At 42.4% G+C, this 9,040-nt stretch overlaps 2 pseudogenes across 2 annotated transcripts; both read left to right on the top strand.

The window, feature by feature from the left end:
* Positions 1-3,581: 3,581 nt before the first annotated feature.
* Positions 3,582-3,942, top strand: LOC311615445 (small ribosomal subunit protein eS25-like; annotated as a pseudogene). The gene has a single exon. The product of its transcript is annotated as a small ribosomal subunit protein eS25-like (transcript).
* A 3,877-nt stretch (positions 3,943-7,819) lies between these two features.
* On the top strand, positions 7,820-8,155 carry LOC311615444 (bolA-like protein 3; annotated as a pseudogene). The gene has a single exon. The product of its transcript is annotated as a bolA-like protein 3 (transcript).
* Positions 8,156-9,040: the final 885 nt, after the last annotated feature.

Below are 9,040 nucleotides of genomic sequence, written 5' to 3'. Positions count from 1 at the left end.
TATTGGGGTAATCACTTAGTAAGTTAAATAATGTCAAATCACCAGGTTGTACATCTGAAACTAACATAATATTATTTGTCAACTATAATTAAAAAATAAAAATTATTTAAAGTTTAAAAAAAAAGCCATATAGGTCTAACTTGGATCTACATAAAGAAAGGAACAACATTGAAGAAGGAATAAATGGAGGTAAAATAAAAAAAAACTTTTATTTATTCTTAATTGGTCTAAGAGATAATAATATGTTCAAAATAATAATAGCAGCAATATATTTGGATATATATGCATATTGCTATGGTCTGAAAGTTTATGTCCCCTCAAAATTTATATATTAAAATTCTAACCCCCAAGGTGATTATATTAGGACATGAGGACTTTGGGAGCTGGAAGGGTCACAAGGACAGAGCCCTCATGATTATTAGTCACCTAATAAAAGAGACCCCATAGGCCTCCTTAACCCCTTACACACTGTGAGAATATGAGTTGGGAGTCTGTAAGAGGGGAGAAGGCCCTTACCAGAACCTGACCATGATGATTGGACTTCCAGAACTATGAGCAATAAATTTATGCTACTTACAAGAAACTCAGGCAATAGTGTTTTGTTATAGTAGCCTAGACACACTAAGACACATTCACTCATACAATATACTAGAGGCCCGGTGCATGAAATTTGTGCATGGGGTGGGGGGTGTCCCTCAGCCCAGCCTGCACCCTCTCTAATCTGGGACCCCTCAAGGGATGTCCGACTGCCCATTTAGGCTGGGTCCCACTGAGCAGTAGGATATCACTCTCACAATCCAGGACTGCTGGCTCCCAACTGCTCGCCTGCCTGCTTTTCTGATTGCCCCTAACCGCGTCTGTCTGCCAGCCTGATCACCCCCTAATCACTGCCATTTCAGCCTGATTGATGTCTAACTGCTCCCCTGCCAGCCTGTTTGCCACCAACTTCCCTCCTCTGCCAGCCGGTCACCCCTAACTGCCCTCCCCTACAGGGTTGATTGCCTCCAACTGCCCTCCCTTGAAGACCTGGTCCCTCTCAACAGCCCTCCCTTGCAGACCTGGTGCCTCCCAACTGCCCTCCCCTGCTGTCCATCTTGTGTTGGCCATCTTGTGTCCACATGGGGGCAGGATCTTTGACCACAGAGCGGCAGCTATCTTGATCTTGTGTGTTGGAGTGATGGTCAATCTGCATATTACTCTTTTATTAAATAGGATAGAGGCCTGGTGCATGGGTAGGGGCCAGCTGGTTTGCCCTGAAGGGTGTCCCAGATCAGGGTGGGTGTTCCCTTGGGGTATGGGGTGGCATGAGAGAAGGGCCTGTGGTTTTCAGGCCGACCATGCCCCCCAGAGACACAAGCAGAGACACAAGCAGAAGGTAAATAAATTTTGTAGCCTGGAGGGGAGCCAAGCCTCCTGCTGACTCCATGGCAGTAACCATTTCTGTTGGAATTTATGTATCTTCTATAATTAAAACTTTGTACCCTTGAGTGGAGGTCTAGGTTGCCTAGGGCAGGCAGAAAGTTTGGCTTCCGTTGCCGGGGAAACCCAAGCCTCTCAACTGCTCTCTGTGGCTGCAGCCATCTTGGTTGGGTTAATTTGCATACTCACTCTGATTGGCTGGTGGGTGTGGCTGATGGGCATGACTTGAGCAGAGTGATGGTTAATTTGCATATTATTCTTTTATTAGGTAGGATATACTAGAGGCTCATTGCATAAAATTTCTGCATTCAGAGTGAGGAGTCCCTCAGCTCAGCCTGTGACCTCTTACAGTCGAGAAGCCCTCAGGGGATGTCTGACAGACAGCTTAGGCTGCTCCCCTGTGGCTTGTGGCTGAGCAGTGCTCCCCCTGTGGGAGTTCACTGACCATCAGAGGGCAGCTCCTGCATTGATTGTCTTCTCCCTAGTGGTCAGTGTGTGTCATAGTGACTGGTTGTTCTGCCATTTGGTCAATTTGCATATTACCCTTTTATTATATTGAAGATATATATATTTACTAGAGGCCCATTGCACAAAATTCATGCATGGGGGGAATGTCCCTCAGTCATGCCTGCACCCTCTTGTAATCCAGGACTCTTTGGTTAGGGTCCCTAGGCCTGACCCATGACCAGGATCTATTGGGGCTTTCCTTCCTCTGGCTGCTGGCAGTTTGCCCTGCCCCCACTGCTGCCACTGCTTGCCATCTGTGCAGTGCTGCCTCCCATGCCACCAGTCACCTCCCTATGTGGGCAACAGGCATGGGTTATGATCATGTGGCTGGCCTGGACCTTCCTCTGTGGGGTGATGGTTGGCTGGCCTCACACACCCACCACAGTATCACTGGCCAGTGGCCTGGGCCTCCCTCTGTGGGGCAACAGATTGTGGGGCCCCCAGATTGATCACTTTGCAGAGGGTGGCCCCACCCACCCACCACAATACCATAAGCTAGGTGGCCTGGCCTCCTTCCCTGGGGTGATTGTGGGGCAATAGCAGGGGCCCCCAATGCACCTGCCTTGGCTGCCCTGGTGCCCTTGCATGTCACAGCATGGTCATCTAGATAATCATTAAGCTTTTTGGTTGATTTGCATATTACACTTTTATTGTTATACTAGAAGCTTGGCACATGAAGTGCATCCACAGGGGAGTCCCTCAGCCTGGCCTGCACCCCCTCGCAATCCATGATTACTTGGAGGATGTCTGACTGCCAGTTTAGGCCCGATTCCACAGGGATCCCTGCAGGATTGGGCCTAAACTGGCAGTCAGACATCCGACTCACAACCTGGGACCCACTGGCTCCTAACTGCTAGCTTGCCTGCCTGCCTGATTTTCCTTAACTGCTTCTGCCTGCCTGCCTGATCACCCCTAAAAGCCTTATGTGCCTGCCTGATCTCCCCTAACTGCCTCTTCCTACCTGCCTGATATCCCCTAACTGCCTCAGCCTGCCTGCCTCATTTCCCCTAACTGCCTCTGTCTGCCTGCCTGATCCCCCTAACTGTCTGCCTGCCTAATCTCCCCTAACTCCTCTGCCTCAGCTCCCGCCATTGCAGTTTCGACCAAAAGAATGTCTGGAATGATGTCCAAAAGGTCATTCAGCTGCCTGGTCTAATTAGCATATTATACTTTTACTATATATCAATAGATTACCCAAGTATATAAAACAAATCTGAAGGTAGAACTAAATAGCAATACAATATTGGTAGAAGACTTTAATACACACTTTCAATAATAGATAAAACATTCAGACAGAATGAAGTAAGGAAATAGTGTATTTGAATTACATGATAGATCAAATAAGCCTAACAGCATTCCACACAACAGCAGCAGAATACACATTCTTCTCAAGAGCACAAGGAACATTCCAGAGAATAGAACACATCTTAGATTAGAAAACAAGTCTTAAATTTGGTTGAAATCACATCAAGTGTTTTTTCCGGTATAAAAGTAGAAATGAATGACAGAAGCGAAATTGGAAAATTCAAAAATATGTGGAAATTATACAGCATATTACTAAATAACCAATGGGCCAAAAATAAATTTAAAAAATCAGCTCTCTGGGCCAACATCTTGATGAGGCAGCAGCAGTGCCCTGCTCTCCGAGTCCCGCAATGCTGCCCAAGGATAACAACCAGAAGAAAGATGCTGTAAAGTCAGCCAAGAAAGAGAAAGACCCAGTGAATAAATCAGGGGGCAAGACCAAAAAGAAGTGGTCCAAAGGACAAGCTCAATAACTCGGTCTTCTTTGTCAAAGCCACATATAACAAAATCTGTAAGGAAGCTCCCAAGGACAAACTATGACACCAGCTGTGGTCTCCAAGAGATTGAAGATTTGTGACTCCTTGCAGGGTAGCCCTTCAGGATCTCCCCAGTAAAGGATTTATTAAACTAGTCTCAAAGCACAGAGCTCAAGTGATTTACAAAAGAAACACCAAAGGTTGGGATGCCCCAGCTGCTAGAGCAGACACATGAACAACAGGTCTCACCAGCTGTACATTTTGAAAAATAAAACTTTATTAAATAAAAATATATATAAAGTATCTTTTAAAATTATTATTGCAATTAGTTGGGTAACATTGGTTAATCAAATTATATAGGTTTCAAGTGTGTAATTATATAATACATCATCTATATGTTGTATTGTGTACACCATCCAAACTCAATTGCTTTCCTTCTTCATTTATTCCCCCTTTATCATCTTCTATCTTCCCAACACCCTTTCCCTATTATAATCAGCTTACTGTTGTCTATGATTCTTTTTTTCTTAATTCTTTAATATTTTTCACCCTTCCCCTAATTCCCACCCATCTGACAGGACTCTGTTTTTTGTTTCTATTAGTCTGTTTCTATTTTGTTTGTTTGCTTATTTTGTTCATTAGGTTCCACACGTAAGTGAAATCATATGATATTTGTCTTTCTCTAACTGGCTTCTTTCACTTGTGCGATACTCTCCAGGTCCATCCATGCTATCACAAAAGATAAGATTTCTTTCCTTTTTATGGCTGAATAATATTCCTTTGTGTAAATGTCCCACAGCTTTTTTTATCTACTCATCTGCTGATGAGCACTTGGGCTGCTTCCAAATCTTGGCTATTGTAAATAACACTGCAATGAACATAGAGGTGCATATATTATTTTAAATTAGAGTTTTGGGTTTCTTCAGATACTAGTAGCACGGTGCACAAAATTTGTACACAGGATGGGGGTGTTTCCTCAGCCCAGCCTGGACCCTCTCCAATTGGGGACCCCTTAGGGGATGTCTGACTGCCAGTTTTGGCCCAAATAAACCAGTAGTCAGACATCCCTCTTGCAATCTGGGACCGCTGGCTCCTAACTGCCTCTGTCTGCCTGCCTGATTGGCCCTAACCTCTCTGCCTGCCTTCCTGATCTCACCCCTAACTACCCTCCCCTGCTGGCCTAATTTCACCCCTAACTGCTCTCCCCTGCCAACCTGAATGCCTCTAAGTGTCTCTGCCTGTTTGATTGCCAGAGGTCAGGGTGCAGGTGAATGGGATTCCTGGCTGTCAGACCACTGATAGTAACCTATCCACCATCCAATTCTGCGAGGAATGGGGATCTCTCCTCCACCCTGGTAGGGTCCAGTTTGAAGGCTGGCTATGCCCCTGATTAATCAAGACCCAGAGTTCCACCATGCCCTGGCTGGGGCCCACAGCCCCCTCAGCAGTCATGGCTGGGTCGCCAAGGTGCCACTGCATCCCATGGCCCACAGCCCCCTTAGCAGTCTACAGGAGGTGGGAAGGGACAGGATTGAGAGGTCAGCATTTCAGTCCACTCACCTTTCTCCACTGACCTGAGCCTGCTGCTCGCAGCCTGGCATTCATTCATCCTTTCAGTTGTTTTAAACATTATGGCCCCTGGCTCTTTATATATATATAGACTAGAGGCCTGGTGCACAAAATTTGTGCACCGGGGTGGGTGTCCCTCAGTCCAGCCTATACCCTCTCCAATCTGGGACCCCTTGAGGGATGTCCAACTGCCCGTTTAGGATCAGGCCTAAACGGGCAGTCAGACATGCTTCTCACAATCCAGGACTGCTGGCTCTCAACTGCTCGCCTGCCTGTCTTCCTGATTGTCCCTAACTGCTTCTTCCTGCCAGTCTAATAACCCCCTAACCACTCCCCTGCCAGCCTGATTGATGCCTAACTGCTCCCCTGCCAGCCTGGTCACCCCTAACTGCTCTCTCCTGCAGGTCTGGGTCCCCCCAACTTCCCTTCCCTGCAGGCCTGATCACCCCCAACTACCCTCCTCTGCTGGCCTGGTCACCCCTAATTGCCCTCCCCTGCAGGCTTGATCGCCCCTAACTGCCCTCCCTTACAGGCCTGGTCTCTCCCAATTGCCCTCCCCTGTTGGCCATCTTGTGGTGGCCATTTTGTGTCCACATGGGGGTAGGACTTTAACCACATGGGGGCAGCTATTTTACATACTTGTTAAATTTATTCCTAGGTATTTTATTTTTTGATGCAATTCTAAATAGGATTATTTTTTTAGTTTCTCTTCCTGACAGTTTATTGGAATATAAAAACGCAACTGATTTCTGGATTTTTATTCTTGTATTTTCTACTTTACTAAATTCATTTATCAGTTCTATAAAGTTTTTGTGGAATTTTTAGGGTTCTCTATAAACAGTATGTCATATACAAATAGTGACAATTTTACCTCTTCCTTTTCAATTTGGTTCACTTTTATTTCTTCTGTTTGTCTGCTACGGCTAGGGATTCCATTAGTATGTTGAATAAGAGTGGTGAAAGCATACATCTCTGTCTTGTTTCTGATCTTAAGGAAAATGCTTTTAGTTGTTTTGCCCATCCTATATAATAAAACCATAATATACAAATGGACTGAATGGTGGAATGACCTGTCACTATGATGCACAATTACCATCAGGGGGCAGATGTTCAATGTAGAAGAAACACCGCTCAGCCAGAAGCCAGGCTCATGGATGGCAAGCACAGACGTAGTGGTAGGAGCTTCTCTCACCTTTGTACCAGCACTAAGCATGTCTGACTGATGGCTTAGGCCAGACATCAGTCAGACATCCCCTGAGCACTCCCGGACTGCAAGAGGGTGAAGGCTGGGCTGAGGGAACCCCCCCAAATGCACAAATTTTGTGCACCAGGCCTCTAGATGAGTATAACATTGCTATGGGTTTGTCATATATGGCTTTATTATGTTACTATTCACACTTTGAGAGCTTTTATTATATTTGGGTGTTGGATTTTATAGAATGCATTTTCTGTACCTATTGATATGACTTTGTGGTTTTTACCCTTCATTTTGTTTATGTGGTGTATCATGTTTATTGATTTGTGGCTTTTATACCAACCTTGCCTTTCCGGAATAATTCCCACTTCATCATGCTGTAAGATTTAAAAATATATATATATTTTTATTGACTTAATAGAGGAAGGAAGAGGGAGACAGAAACATCAATGATGAGAGAATCATCAATTGACTGCCTACTGCAGGCTCTCTACTAGGGATCAAGCCTGTAACCTAGGCATATTTCCTGACTGGGAATCAAACAGTGACCCCCTGCTTCATAGGTTGACATGCAACCACTGAGCAAGACCAGCCGGGCCTATATGACCGTTTTAATATATTGCTAGATCCGGTTTGTTAATATTTTGTTGAGGATTTTAGCATCTATCTTCATCAGAGATACTGGGCTATAATTTTCTTTCTTTTTCATGTCTTTATTTGGTTTTGAAATTAGGAAAATGTTGGCCTCATAAAATGATCTTGGAAGTGTTCCTTCCTCATGAAGATTTTATAATAATTTAGGAAGGATAGGTGTTCTTTGAATGTTTGCTGAAATTTACTTGTGAATCCATCCAGTTCAGGACTTTTGTTTGTTGGGACTTCTTAAAATTATTGCTTTAATTTTATTATATTTTATGAATAAAATATCTTGAGACAAAAGTAAAAATATTACATAACAAAATTTATATGACAAAACGAATGCGGCACTAAGGGAGAAGTTTATATAGATAAACACCTACATTACAGAAGAAGAAGCATATCAATTTAACAACTTAACTTTACACTTCAAAGAACTAGAAAAAGAAGAACAAATGAAACTCAAAGTTAGCAGATGGAAGGAAATAACAAAGATCAGAGCAGAAATAAATGAGAGACCAGAAAACAAAGAGATAATGAATTAATAACAGCTGATTATTTGAACAGATAAGCAAAAATGACAACTTTACAGTTAAACTAAGAAAAATAAAGACAAAACACAAATATATAAAATTAGAAATGAAAGTAGAGACATCACAATTGATACAACAGAAATTACAAAAAATGATAACAGGGTAGGTGACAGCAGGGCATGGTGTCCTGGAGCCCAGACGCAGCAGCACCTCTGCTCAGCGGAATTCCCGGGCTTCTTCCTCTCTGCTATTCCCAAAGGATGTTTGTCTGGCAGGCTGAGGGGAATCTCATAGTAAACCAGATTCTCAAAGAAAACTTTCCTCCAGCTACTGCAAAGTTATTGACAGTTCAGAAGGCTGTGTGGCAATATGTGAAATCCAAAGGAAGTCAGGAGAATTTAAGGAGAACAAGACATGGTAAATCAGTACTATTGTACATGGTAAATCAGGCACTAAAAGAAGAAATAAAAGAAATGCACAGATTGCAGATATTTACCTCTGTCCTCAAACACTGATCACACCCTGCTGCATAGTTGCTGCTGTTTAAATCTGTGGGTGAACTTGACCATTCCTTCCTATAAGAAATATATCTATTTTGTCATAGACATTTCCATATCATAATTATAGAAGAATATGTTATCTATTTAGATGTTAAAGGCAACAGACAACTGAAAAAAATACTGTTATTAACAATTGTATGCCAACAAGTATAATAACCTTCAAAAATGAATAAATTCCTTGAAACATAAATCGACCAAGACTGAATCATAAAAAATCAAAAATAAGAACATACTAATAATAGGAAAGTGAATGAGTCTATGTTAAAACAAAATAAAACAAAACAAAAAAACCTCCCAACAAATAAAATGTAATGACTTTATTTGTGAACTCTACCAAACATTTAATAAAAAAAAAAAAAAATTAAGGGCAATCCTTCTAACACTCTTCAAAATTGAAAAGGATTGAAAACTTCCAAGTTCATTTTACAAAATGAGTCTGTATACCAAATCCAGACAAAAACAGTATAAGAAAAGAAAATTTTATTTGGACCAATATCCCTGAGAAATATATTGGGTCGGCAACTAAGTAATTGCGGATTTTAAAAAGAAAATCAAAGACAATTTTTTCATGGAACTAAATAACTTTATTCTGTAATGTATTGCCCATTTTGATCAATGACCTTTTGCCATCTTTCAGGCAGCATCATAATCCCACGTTCAAAAAACTTCTGGTTTTTATTAGCAAAAAACTGAATCAGGTACGATTTGACATCATCATCATTATTGAAATTTTTACCATTCAAGGAGTTTTGTAAAGATCGAAACAAAAAGTAACCAGATGGTGCAAGGTCAGGACTATATGGTGGATGTGGCAAAACATCCCAACCAAGCTCCATTAAT

This window comes from Pipistrellus hanaki (genome assembly GCF_964339955.1).
Source record: "Pipistrellus hanaki genome assembly, chromosome: X".
NCBI classification, from domain to species: Eukaryota; Metazoa; Chordata; class Mammalia; order Chiroptera; family Vespertilionidae; genus Pipistrellus; species Pipistrellus hanaki.
The sequence above is the reverse complement of the archived record's forward strand: the minus strand, read 5'-3'. Positions and strand labels throughout refer to the sequence as shown.